The sequence below is a fragment of the Pelophylax lessonae genome, assembly GCF_965119305.1.
Source record: "Pelophylax lessonae genome assembly, chromosome: 3".
NCBI classification, from domain to species: domain Eukaryota; kingdom Metazoa; phylum Chordata; class Amphibia; order Anura; family Ranidae; genus Pelophylax; species Pelophylax lessonae.
This window is the reverse complement of record NC_138770.1, coordinates 363,461,127-363,475,376: the sequence shown is the minus strand read 5'-3', so window position 1 is coordinate 363,475,376 and position 14,250 is coordinate 363,461,127.

The following is a 14,250-nucleotide window of genomic DNA, read 5'->3' as shown; positions in this document are numbered from 1 at the left end:
CCTTGTACTTATGAATTTAATTATAGAGGAGTATTCACAGACCTACCCCTGAAGAAGAAGTCGTGTGACTTCGAAATGCATCGGTTCCTATTGCAGTGTAACTTTACAACTTTACTCTTATTTGTAATTTGGCACACACTGCTTGCTGTTTTTATGACTTATTTCTTTTGTTTCGTTTTGTTTTCTACAATAAAATTTATTATATTACTGTATACTTTGATTTTTCAAAGTGCCTTAAAAGTCCCAACAACAGGGGGATTTTTTTCTTCATTCTTATTAGGAATGTGGCACAGTTTTCAGTGCTTCCATTGAGAATAGCTTTTTGCATACTACCTAGAAACAGCAACAATATCTCATCCACCCTTTTCTCTCTTCACATAGGACTTAATGTTAGTCTGTACCCATGTGCTAGTATTTAATATGTGGAGAGATCTTGTGCATTTCACATCAGTTGATTGGTTGCTGCAGAAACACTGTTTCCTGGGTCAAAGGGAATGCTAGGGATTTTAAAGAGACCTATAGATATAATAGCAAATGCACACCTTATGTCAGAATGGAATAGAAATGACGTCATCATGGTTTATCCCATCTACCAAAGAGCCACTGAGACCCTAATACCAAATACCATTCTAGCCAAAATGTAAGAGTTCATGTTCTTCAAGAGTGACAGAGTTAAGTAACTTTGCTTTCAGTATGAACAGTGTACGAGAAAGCAGCACCCTATTATCTGAATGCTAGACCAAAAACGTATAATGAAAAAGGTGCACTGCCCCTTTAAATCTCAACCATAAATCAGTAATAAAAACAGAGCTGCTCTCGGGCCGGCAGATGTGATGATTTCACTGATAGCCCCACTTAATGCATTTCATCGTAACCAATGTTGTCAGGGGACTGGAGATGAATCTTCAGTTCTTTGGCGATGTTGGCTATGATGAAATGAGCTGGGAAGAGCTAGCTGTGACATCATCACATCTGGTGGCCCAGAGCAGCGGTATTTCGCTTACTGTCTCATACAATTTTCCTTATGTGAGTACCTTTTATCTAATAAACATACTGGTGTCATTACATTATTTGGCTTCCTTGTGTCTTCCTGTTTTTAGGACGCTATGTGATGATTGAGACTGGGCTGAGTGTTTCTTCTGTTGGTCCTAGGATTGGCACGAACATGGCAAGTGGAGGCACCCTGGATTCCTACTGTACAAGCGCTATTGACCTCCTGTAAGTCAGAGGTCATTTCTTTCTGGTAATAAGTGTGTGTACCTGGTGTTGTGGGGAATTCGAGTGCTAGCACTCGGGAACCGATTTGGAATGCATTGAAGAACAGTACCTTGACAGACATTCAATCTGCACTTCATATTTGTTGAGGCATTGGAGCACAGTACTTTTATAAACCTTTTTTTTGCACTTTATATTTGTACTTTTTGAACTAAATTTTGCACTTTATAGCACATATGTGGATTTGCACAATTTTTATGGCATGGTGATTTAATTGATGGTTGAAATTTAAAAGGGATAAAGCGATTTTATTAAAGCTTATATTTTACTGGTAAGTAGTGAACGATGAAATCAAAGCAATGGTACTCAAAAAACATCATGCTTGACATACTTGAGTGTACATACAATCGTCATGTCATGGGTCCTCCTAATTTTTTTGGGGTATGAGCACCATGTCAAAATTCCTATTCCTCCTCAACTTTCCTCTGTTATTCAGCACCTCATAGTAATTTGGCTGCACAAATGAACCCATCTTCTACCTTTACCCCTAGTTATAATATGTGTCAGAACATCTGACTACAGGTCCTTCTCAAAAAATTAGCATATTGTGATAAAGTTAATTATTTTCTGTAATGTACTGATAAACATTAGACTTTCATATATTTTAGATTCATTACACACAACTGAAGTAGTGCAAGCCTTTTATTGTTTTAATATTGATGATTTTGGCATACAGCTCATGAAAAACCAATATTCCTATCTCAAAAAATTAGCATATCATGAAAAGGTTCTCTAAACGAGCTATTAACCTAATCATCTGAATCAACTAATTAACTCTAAACACCTGCAAAAGATTCCTGAGGCTTTTAAAAACTCCCAACCTGGTACATTACTCAAAACCACAATCATGGGTAAGACTGCCGACCTGACTGCTGTCCAGAAGGCCATCATTGACACCCTCAAGCAAGAGGGTAAGACACAGAAAGAAATTTCTGAACGAATAGGCTGTTCCCAGAGTGCTGTATCAAGGCACCTCAGTAGGAAGTCTGTGGGAAGGAAAAAGTGTGGCAGAAAACGCTGCACAATGAGAAGAGGTGACCGGACCCTGAGGAAGATTGTGGAGAAGGACCTGTATGTGTGCTACATTTTAGGTTGCATCCTCAGCACCTGGTTCTATCAACCTAAATGAATAGTCATCTGCAAGCATAAGCTATCTTCTTTTCTCCTGGTACTCTTAATAGGTCCTTATTCAAATTAACTCCTCCAAATACCAGTACTCTAAATAGGTCTTTATTCAAATCCATTAAAAAGTAATATGAGGAAGTATTACTTTACTGAAAGAGTAGTGGATGCATGGAATAACCTTCCTGCAGAAGTGGTAGCTGCAAATACAGTGAAGGAGTTTAAGCATGCATGGGATAGGCATAAGGCTATCCTTAATATAAGATAGTGCCAGGGACTATTAATAGGATTCAGATATATTGGGCAGACTAGATGGGCCAAATGGTTCTTATCTGCCGACACATTCTATGTTTCTATGTTTCTATGTTTCATTCCTCCAGATACCAAATATATTAACAAAATAATAATTTAAGGACTACAGTATCTACATTAAACTCCAGAGGCCTTTCGACTTGAACGACTATGTCACAGAGAAATGGTTATGCACCAATCATTAACTGTCATATTGTATGGCCCAAATATAGAAACTTCCATGAAGAAAATAACAGCTATCTTTGAGGGAAGCTATAGAAAAAAAATCCAGATACTAAAAAAAAAGGTTTTAACAATAGCTAAATATGGTTAAAGACTATACACACAGTGCTAGAGAAAATAGGTCAAGCCCAGAAAATGAAATTCTTTTCATATACTCATCCAATTCCCATGATGTCATAACCCCGTTCAATGCCTTACACCTCCTTTCAGATCAGGGCAATCTTCAAATTATATTAAAACCACAGAACAAGAGAGTGCTACAATCCAATGACAGGACTGTGAGGAAGACGGCTTGTCCGTCAAAACGCGTTAGGTAATGTGTATCCATTACTGAAGGAGTACGTCTATTGATAATACCAATGGTGAAGATGTGAGGAGGTCCCATCCATAGGATGTGACAGATGATTACATGCCTTTTATTTTATAACTTTTGTGAGTATTTCATAGAGTTTTATAAATAAAGTCATGTTAGAGGTGATTGATGAGGCGGTTGCGTTCTATCGTTTTATGATGTTAGCTGTAAATAATACAAAATGGCGATAGTTTTTCTTTTATAATATTACTGAGTATGTGTTTGTTAAAAGTTGAAACTAACTGCTTGCACATTGAAAGAAAGTTTTTAGATTATACATTGTATTGCAAGTCAACAACCTCAGTATTTCATTACAAAGAGTTCCAAATGTTTAACATGTAGTGTTGTTATGTCCATGTATATCAATATTTTCTGCAATATTTTAACAGTAAGACATTTCTTTTTCCATTGTCCAAAATATTTACAAATGTTTTCTATTAAGATGTCTACTGTTTCTTTCATCCACAGATGTAGACAATATCTGGTCCAGTTGGAAACAGCAGAACTACAAATAAAAATAGCATGCAATGGATATCTTGGCATTCATAGTCTTGTAAGCCAGTGAATTCAAGTGTAACAATATGGAGCCCATGTTCAAAGCCTGGGCTTCTCGGGATTTGTTTACAGATGCTAGTATAAACAAGGAAATCTAGCTTTTGAGCTCACAGCATGACTGCGACATTGTGTTTTTCTTACAGGGACAGAAAACTATGCATAATAATCAGCAGGTTATTTGGTATTTAAATTCCAAAATGTGGTTTCAATTATAACTATTCAAAGGCACAGCTGAATTAAGATAACTTTTACTGTTAACTCTATCATTTTCCTTATTCATTACCATGGTGATGTGAAAAAAAAAAAAAAAAAAATGTAGGTTAGTAAATAACAATAGTACAATAACATGGAAAATAAAAAGAGATTTTGACGGGTTTAGACTGTTGACAGGTTTAGACTGTTATTTACTAAATATTAGTAAACCTGTTGGTAATATTAGTTGGTTTGTATGTTACTCCTAAAAGTTTACAGTTCTGTGAATGAATGAACTACAAGTACCCTGCCTGTCGGCTTGTAGTTCTCAATGAACCACCACATTGCTGTTGAGCGCTGTGGTAGTTCAGTGGGCTTTTCTGTGAGTGTAAAACTGATTGCCCGTATGATGTAAGGGCAGACAGCTTACACTCACAGTCTGCTGGAGTTCTGCATGGCACCAGCGAAATGCCGATCGCTGGTACAGTGCTTTCCTGGCTCAAAAAAAATAGAAAATGCAAAATTTTTACCTGCAAAAAAATGGGCATTTATTATTAAAAAAAAAACATGGGAACGGGATGTTGGAGCAGTGGAGGACGAAGAGTGGGAGGGCGTGCTTAAGACCTGTCAGAAGGTTTCCCCTAAGCTGTCAGATAGACTGACCCAGACTTTCATACTACACCAAGCTTACCTTACATCCCTTCGAGTAGCGAGATACCAGACAGATTTTGACCCTAACTGCCCGATGTGCTGCACTGGGGAGGGCACATTTTTCCATCTGCTCTGGAGTTGTCCTCAGCTCCGGGGCTTTTGGCGACAGGCGGTTACTTTCCTTCATGACAAAATGGGATCTCCTTTACAGCTTGCCCCTAAGCAATGCCTTCTAGGCATATACCCGGATGGTGATATGGATAAATTTACTACTATATTCTTGCAGGAGACATTGTTCATAGCTAGGAAGCTAATTGCTAGAGGCTGGATGAGGAACCGCCCCCCACATTTGGTGCTTGGCTGAGAGAGGTTAATAATGTCCTCCCCTATCACAGACACCTATATAAGCACAGAGGCTGCCCCCTTAAGTTTGATAAGATCTGGGATAGATGGGTACAATGCCCGGACACGTGCTCGCAGTACCTCAATAACCTGTTCCGCTACTTTTCTATTGATCCCTGAATGTACGTATCCTTTAAAACAACTCCCATCCCCTTCTTACTCCTATACTAACTACCCTGTAAAAAGAAGATGCATATACTTCCCTCTTCTCAGGGCGCTCCGGTCTAGGCACGTGATCTCACCAGTGACCGGCTTCAGGGGAGAGGAGAGAGTGGCGACAACCGATAGAATACCAGGGTGGTGACGTCACCCATAGGCTTGCTATAGAGCATCTGTTGTTGGCTGTCCCTCCTCTCCCCTGAAGCCAGCCGCTGGGAGCTGATCACAAGATAGGACTGGAGTGCCCTGAGAATAGGTAAGCATAAGCATCGTCTTTTTACAGCCTTGGTGCCCAACCTGTGGCTCTTTGATATATGATGTGCCCTTAGACCTCAGCAGTCTAAAGTGGGAACTTTGATTAGGGTAATAGCATTTGATCTCTATTGTCTTCTGTAGCTTATCCCCTGCCAAAAACATAACATGTTCACACTCTATGACCCTTTTTTCATCTGTTAAGTCTGCAGTTTCTATCAGTTCTTTTAAACATTATATATATTGAACATTATGTGCAGCCCTTTGGTGATGTCAGGGGCTGCATTGGTGCCCCCCTTTAGTTCATTAGTGGACAACCACTGTTCTACAAGGTAGTTAGTATAGGAGTTAGAAGATGTGTGGAAGCAGTTTTAGGCTTAGTTAGAGCTGGCCTGGACTTCCACTTTAAAGCTGGTCTATGTACATGCATTTAATAGCATAGTGGTTAACTCTGAGATCTTGTAGAGTTGAGCTCCTGGACTCAAATCACACTAAACTATTTTTGGAGTTCAAAATAAGGTTCTGTATTTTGGTGCAGACAAAATTTACATGAGAAAAATTGGCGACAAAGTAATTTTTCATTAACAAAAGTGTAATTTTGCAGATGTAAAACCTGAAAACAAAAATTTGCTGGCAGGTAGGGCTTTTTGATAGTAAACACTTTGTAAATCTCCTTTACCTGCTAGTGATTTTTTTTTTTAAATCTGTACAGTGACTGCAGCACATGGGGCCAAAAAATGTAGTTACAGTGCACATATACACAAAAGTTACCTGATCAGTGTCTGTTAAAGATGGGTGAAACAGGAAGTCATCAGACCCAAACGAAGAAAGCAGTGCATCACTGGCGGGGATAGAGTAGATGCTGGCAGCTCAGAACTCAAATCGCTAGAGAAGAGCAGACCGACCCAGGGGTTACCGTATCATATTGTGCAAGTCAGGGCCGGCCCTACCATGGGTCCCACTGGGTCCATTGGACCCAGGCAGCACTTGGAGAGGGGCAGCAAATTGACTCCCAATATTTTTTACAGCAGTTTTGTGTGTCATCAGTATTAAGCGTGTTACGGGTGGCCATCTTATACTGCCGCCCGTAGTACAAAATGATGAGTATGAGGAGGTAGAGTGTCTCCTCCTGGGAATGTCCCTCCTGGTGTCCGCAATGACGTCCAACATCAGTGCACTCCATCTCACGGAGGGTAGGCTGGATCTTCTACTGCGTGGGCACTGCAGACACAGGAGTGACAGGAGGACTGAGGACAGAGAGTGGGTGTTTGGTGGACTGGTCCGGTAGTGAGTTATGGAAGAAGATAATAGTATACATAATATTTTCTGAAGGTTATTATTTATATAAAATAATGGATGAGGGGGCCTTTTGTTGGGCGTGATTTTTTTATTTATTTTTTTTGGGGGGGGGGGAAGCATTTCATTCTTGGACCCAGGCAGCACAATGTCTTGGGCCAGCCCTGGTGCAAGTATGCTGTGCAAAATATTTACATGAAGGCAAAGCTGACCAGCCCGACCCCCTTTAATTTTGCTTTAACTGCAACCCAAACCTGCATCTTTAAAGCATACAGCACTTTTTTTAGTTTTCAATAAAGTGTCATGGGAATAGAACCTCTGTCAGGTTCTTATTGATGTTTGTGTGAAAGACTTTTTTGAGGACACTTGTTCTGGTGACAACTGTCTAAAGAAGGTTTACTTAACTTTGAAAAGATTACCTCTAACCTCCTGTTGTGTCTACAGGCAGGACAATAAGTGAAAGAATATATATTAAATAGGACAAACATTCAGAAAAAAATGATAGTGTTATTAACTATTCCCTACACTGTTCAAAACAGAAACAAAAAAAGTTTGGTTTTACATATACTTTAACCCCTTCCTGTCGACGTAACACATTTGTGCTGCCCCACTGCACTATGCTTTTCTCTGTGGGGCTGCATATATCTCCCTTTGTGCTGGAAGCACGCCCAGCATAAAAACCGGGGTCTCACCGAGAGCCCCGGACCCCAAACTAACATTTGGTATCTGGAACTCCCGACCCTGTGGCACCTGATCGCTGTGGAAGCCTCTGATTGGCTACCACAGTGATCAGTCACTTTGAAGCCCGCCACTGTGTTTCTCTCTCTATGGATGGAGTGGAAAGATACAATGTACCTTTCTCTTTCTTTGCAAAAAGGGAAAAAAAGTGTGTATAAAAAAAAATAAAAATAAATAAATAATAATAAAAAATAAAACATAAAGAAAAAAAATACTTAGATTAAGGGGTAATCTAGGTTAGTGTCAGGGTTAGTGTTTGGGTCAAGTAAGGGATTAAGGGTCAAGGTCAGGGTCAGTATATTTTGGGAGCAATTTTTTTTTTTGTAAATTTGTATTAGTGTCAGTGTCAGTGTGTTTTAGGTAGGACAAAAACCAAAAAAACAAAACAAAATGCGCACTATTGCTTCTGGGCTGTACTACGGATACAAACAACAAATAACATACACATATGTGGTATCAACAAGAAGAAAAATGTCAGCGCCTAATCAAAAAAAAATAGCAGCTAGCAAACAGTGTGAACATACAAATAGTGATGTCGCGAACCTAAAATTCGCCGTTCGCGAACGGCGAACGCGAACATCGGCAAATGTTCGCGAACCGGCGAACCGGGCGAACCGCCATAGACTTCAATAGGCAGGCGAATTTTAAAACACACAGGGACTCTTTCTGGCCACAATAGTGATGGAAAAGTTGTTTCAAGGGGACTAACACCTGGACTGTGGCATGCCGGAGAGGGATCACGCAAAAAAAAGTTCTTAAAAATTATAATTTTTTGATAGAGAGCCAATTATTGGAAAAATTAAAAAAAAATAAAAATAAAAAATTTCTTTGGATTTAGCATCTGGGGGGTCTAAAAAGTGTACCTGTGAAGTTTCAGCTCTGTAGCATGTCTAGAACCCCTAAAAAACAGCATTTGTCTTATATTTTCAGGAATATGGCTTCTCTGCGGCTGGCTTTTTCTCTTGCAGGCATTTATCGGGCATTTTTTTAGGCAGGCATGTCATTTTTTGTATTTAGTGTCTGGGGGGTCTAAAAAGTGTACCTGTCAATTTTCAGCTCTGTAGCATGTCCAGAACCCCTAAAAAACAGCATTTTTCTTATATTTTCAGGAATATGGCTTCTCTGCGGCTGGCTTTTTCTCTTGCAGGCATTTAGCGGGCATTTTTTTAGGCAGGCATGTCATTTTTTGTATTTAGTGTCTGGGGGGTCTAAAAAGTGTACCTGTCAAGTTTCAGCTCTGTAGCATGTCCAGAACCCCTAAAAAACAGCATTTTTCTTATATTTTCAGGAATATGGCTTCTCTGCGGCTGGCTTTTTCTCTTGCAGGCATTTAGCGGGCATTTTTTTAGGCAGGCATGTCATTTTTTGTATTTAGTGTCTGGGGGGTCTAAAAAGTGTACCTGTCAATTTTCAGCTCTGTAGCATGTCCAGAACCCCTAAAAAACAGCATTTTTCTTATATTTTCAGGAATATGGCTTCTCTGCGGCTGGCTTTTTCTCTTGCAGGCATTTAGCGGGCATTTTTTTAGGCAGGCATGTCATTTTTTGTATTTAGTGTCTGGGGGGGTCTAAAAAGTGTACCTGTCAAGTTTCAGCTCTGTAGCATGTCCAGAACCCCTAAAAAACAGCATTTTTATTATATTTTCAGTAATACGGCTTCTCTGCGGCTGGCTTTTTCTCTTGCAGGCATTTATCGGGCATTTTTTTAGGCAGGCATGTCATTTTTTGTATTTAGTGTCTGGGGGGTCTAAAAAGTGTACCTGTCAAGTTTCAGCTCTGTAGCATGTCCAGAACCCCTAAAAAACAGCATTTTTCTTATATTTTCAGGAATACGGCTTCTCTGCGGCTGGCTTTTTCTCTTGCAGGCATTTATCGGGCATTTTTTTAGGCAGGCATGTCATTTTTTGTATTTAGTGTCTGGGGGGTCTAAAAAGTGTACCTGTCAAGTTTCAGCTCTGTAGCATGTCCAGAACCCCTAAAAAACAGCATTTTTCTTATATTTTCAGGAATACGGCTTCTCTGCGGCTGGCTTTTTCTCTTGCAGGCATTTATCGGGCATTTTTTTAGGCAGGCATGTCATTTTTTGTATTTAGTGTCTGGGGGGTCTAAAAAGTGTACCTGTCAAGTTTCAGCTCTGTAGTATGTCCACAACCCAAAAAAAACAGCATTTTTCTTATGATTTTTAGTAGAAAACTAATGCAGTGTCTTTCCAGCTGTCTTTTTTTCTTTCTGGCAAGCTGAAATATGATATGCCAAGGCAAACATGCCTATCAGTTGAGCTATGACACAGACAACACTGCACACATGGGGAAATATGTAAAACAAAAAACAGGAAAAGGAAATTAGGTGACGGTCACAAAACATGATATTGTGATTGGCCAAATAAAAAGTCACCTCGCGATGAGGTCGCGCCAAAGTCGCGCTAAGTCGCGCCAAAGTCGCACTGGAAGCGACGCTACTTTAGTGGTAGCGGCAGTGTAAACCAGCACTAAAACATCCAGTGTGTGAATACGATCAGGTATGATGTTTTATCGGTCAAGTAGTGTAAGGGTTACGCCCGTCGCCCGCTTCACAGTGACAGACCAAACTCTGACAGACCAAACTCCCCGTTTAACAGTCAGTCAGTCCATTTGCACAACCGCAAACTCCCAATTTGCACAAGGTTGGATACCAAGCTAGCCATGTCCCGTTCCTTGTCCTCACTGACATCATTGAAGGTCTCTTCCTCCACCCAGCCACATACAACACCAAGGGTCCCCGAAAGGTGAGAACAAGCCCCCTGGGACGCCTGCTGTGGCTGGTATTCCACCTCCTCAAAGCCACCTTCCTCCTCTGACTTCTCTTCTTCAGACTCCTCTCTCTGCGTTGCCACAGGTCCAGCAATTGACAACGACAAGGCTGCTTCTGGTGGTGATGAGGACCACAACTCTTCCTCTTCATGCTCATCTACAGCCTGATCCAGTACTCTTCGCAGGGCACGCTCCAGAAAAAACGCATATGGGATGAGGTCGATGATGTTGCCTTGGGTTCGACTGACCACCAGGGTTGTCATCTCCGCAAAAGGACGCATGAGCCTACAGCCATTGTTCATGAGCATTCAGTAACGCGGCCAAAAAATACCCAGCTCCGCAGAAAGAATGAAAGAAAATGAATGTTTTTTTTTATGAAAAATTAACCTGCGGATCGCTTTTGGTCTGTACACAATGAAGCAACGACCTTATCATCTGGGGTGTGCCAACACAATCCTAGAGGTGATCGCTTCATTGTGATACGCAAGCCCCTTCACCACGACAAGGTAACGATCACGAAGGGGAATTGACACATGTATGTGCCTTTTTTTTTGTTTTTTGTTTTTTTGCAGCCACAGTGTAGCACCAGAGGCCAGAAAAATTAGGCATGTACACATGCATGAAAAAGTAGGTATTGTTGCAGCCGCTGCTGTAGCAGCGGCCTGAAAAATTGAGGTTTTAAGGCAGAAAGTGCACTAAAACATTGCGGCTTGAACCGTAGTTGGTGGCGGAGACGTCACGTAAGTCATCCGGCATGCAGAGAATGATTATATACAGCAGCGTGTGGACCATTTTTAGGCCAAGGCATCTCAGTCATCACCAGGCCTTTTTTAGTCAAATGCATCCCCCACTGTCAGTCCCTTCGGGATCCATGCCTCATTCATCTTAATAAACGTGAGGTAATCAAGACTTTTTTGACCTAGGCGACTTCTCTTCTCAGTGACAATACCTCCTGCTGCGCTGAAGGTCCTTTCTGACAGCACACTTGAAGCGGGGCAGGCCAGAAGTTCAATGGCAAACTGGGATAGCTCAGGCCACAGGTCAAGCCTGCACACCCAGTAGTCAAGGGGTTCATCGCTCCTCAGAGTGTCGATATCTGCAGTTAAGGCAAGGTAGTCTGCTACCTGTCGGTCGAGTCGTTCTCTGAGGGTGGACCCCGAAGGGCTGTGGCGATGCATAGGACTAAAAAAGCTCCGCATGTCCTCCATCAACAAGACGTCTGTAAAGCGTCCTGTCCTTGCCGGCGTGGTTGTGGTGGTAGGAGGAGGATTACTTTCACCTCTTCCCCTGTTGGATTCCCGTTGTGCTGTGACATCACCCTTATACGCTGTGTAAAGCATAGTTTTTAACTTATTTTGTAGCTGCTGCATCCTTTGCGACTGCCGGTAATTGGGTAACATATCACAGACTTTCTGCTTATACCGGGGGTCTAGTAGCGTGGCCACCCAGTACAGGTCGTTCTCCTTCAGCCTTTTTATACGAGGGTCTCTCAACAGGCATGACAGCATGAAAGACCCCATTTGCACAAGGTTGGATGCCGAGCTACTCATGTCCAATTCCTCGTCCTCACTGATGTCATTGAAGGTGTGTTCTTCCCCCCAGCCACGTACAACACCACGGGTACCAGATAGGTGACAACGAGCACCCTGGGATGCCTGCTGTGGTTGGTGTTCCTCCTCCTCAAAGCCACATTCCTCCTCTGACTCCTCTTCCTCACACTCCTCTTCCAGTGTTGCCGCAGGTCCAGCAATCGATGGTAAGGCTGTTTCTGGTGGTGGTGATGGTGACCACAACTCTTCCTCTTCCTCTTCACGCTCATCTACGGCCTGATCCAGCACTCTTCGCAGGGCACGCTCCAGGAAAAAAACATATGGGATGATGTCGCTGATGGTGCCTTCAGTGCGACTCACTAGGTTTGTCACCTCCTCAAAAGGACGCATGAGCCTACAGGCATTGCGCATGAGCGTCCAGTAGCGTGGCAAAAAAATACCCAGCTCCGCAGAGGCTGTCCTAGCACCCCGGTCATACAAATACTCGTTGACCGCTTTTTCTTGTTGGAGCAGGCGGTCGAACATTAGCAGTGTTGAATTCCAACGTGTCGGGCTGTCGCAAATCAAGCGCCTCACTGGCATGTTGTTTCGCCGCTGAATATCTGCAAAGTGCGCCATGGCCGTGTAGGAACGCCTGAAATGGCCACACACCTTCCTGGCCTGCTTGAGGACGTCCTGTAAGCCTGGGTACTTCTGCACAAAACGTTGCACAATCAGATTCAACACATGTGCCATGCACGGCACATGTGTCAACTTGCCCAAATTCAATGCCGCCAACAAATTGCTCCCGTTGTCACACACCACTTTGCCGATCTCCAGTTGGTGCGGGGTCAGCCACTGATCCACCTGTGCATTCAGGGCGGACAGTAGTGCTGGTCCGGTGTGACTCTCTGCTTTCAGGCAAGTCAACCCCAAGACAGCGTGACACTGTCATATCCGGCGTGTGGAATAGCCCCTGGGGAGCTGGGGGGGTGCAGTTGGTGTGGAGCAAGACGCAACAGCAGAAGAGGACTCAGCCGAGGAGGTTAGCAAAGAGGATGGAGTAGGAGGAGTAGAGGAGGTGGCAGCAGGCCTGCCTGCAAGTCGTGGCGGTGTCACCAACTCCTCTGCAGCAGAGCCACGCATTCCATGCTTGGCAGCCGCCAGCAGGTTTACCCAATGCGCAGTGTACGTTATATACCTGCCCTGACCGTGCTTTGCAGACCAGCTATCAGTGGTCAGATGGACCCTTGCCCCAACACTGTGTGCCAGACGTGACATGATTTCCTTTTCCACAATAGAGTACAGGTTGGGGATTGCCTTTTGTGAAAAATAATTTCGGCCGGGTACCTTCCACTGCGGTGTCCCAATAGCGACAAATTTTTTGAAGGCCTCAGACTCCACCAGCTTGTATGGTAAAAGCTGGCGGGCTAAGAGTTCCGACAAGCCAGCTGTCAGACGCCGGGCAAGGGGGTGACTCTGCGAGATTGGCTTTTTACGCTCAAACATTTCCTTCACAGACACCTGACTGTGGGCAGGTGACGAGCAGGAACTGCTGAAGGTGAGAGGCGGAGGGGCGGGTTGTTGATAGGGGGCATGGAGGACAGCAGTGGTTGACGTGGCTGAAGATGCTGGACCAGGAGGAGGATGGTGGCTTTCAGTTTGTTTGCTGCTTTTACTCATGTGTTGATCCCATAGGCGTTTGTGATGTGAGATCATGTGCCTTCGCAAAGCAGTTGTACCTAGGTGGGTGTTGGACTTCCCACGACTCAGTTTCTTTTGGCACAGGTTACAAATGGCATCACTGATATCAGAGGCAGACACACAAAAAAAATGCCACACTGCTGAGCTTTGCAAGGACGGCATTCTGGTGGTGGCAACAGCTTGCGTTGATTGGCGTGCTGTCTGGCTGACCCCGGGTGCCGAATCTACATGCTGTCTGACTGCGCCACTAGCTCCTTGCGATGACCTCCTCCCCCTGCTTCCAACTCGTCTCCTCCTCCTCTCTGTCTCCCCATCTGAACTTTCCCCCTCTTCTTCTGCTCTTCGAGCAGGCACCCAGGTGACATCCACAGACACATCGTCATCATCAGCCGCTTCACTTGACAACTCAGCAAAGGCAGCAGCAGCAGGTACAACATCATCATCATCACAATGTACGTCCATGTGTATAATGCTGCCTGACTGAGACATATCCCCGTTATCTACATCCTCTGGCACTAATAGTTGCGCATCACTTATTTCTTCAAACTGATGTGAAAATAACTCCTCTGACGGATCAAGTGAAGCGGCTGTGGTGCTAGTGTTGGTGGTGGTGCCGGCGGGCTGGCGAGTGGTAAATTGAGAGGTGCCCGAAGCTGAGCTGGAGGAGGATGGTGCATTAGGGTTCCGAGCGGAAGCTGTAG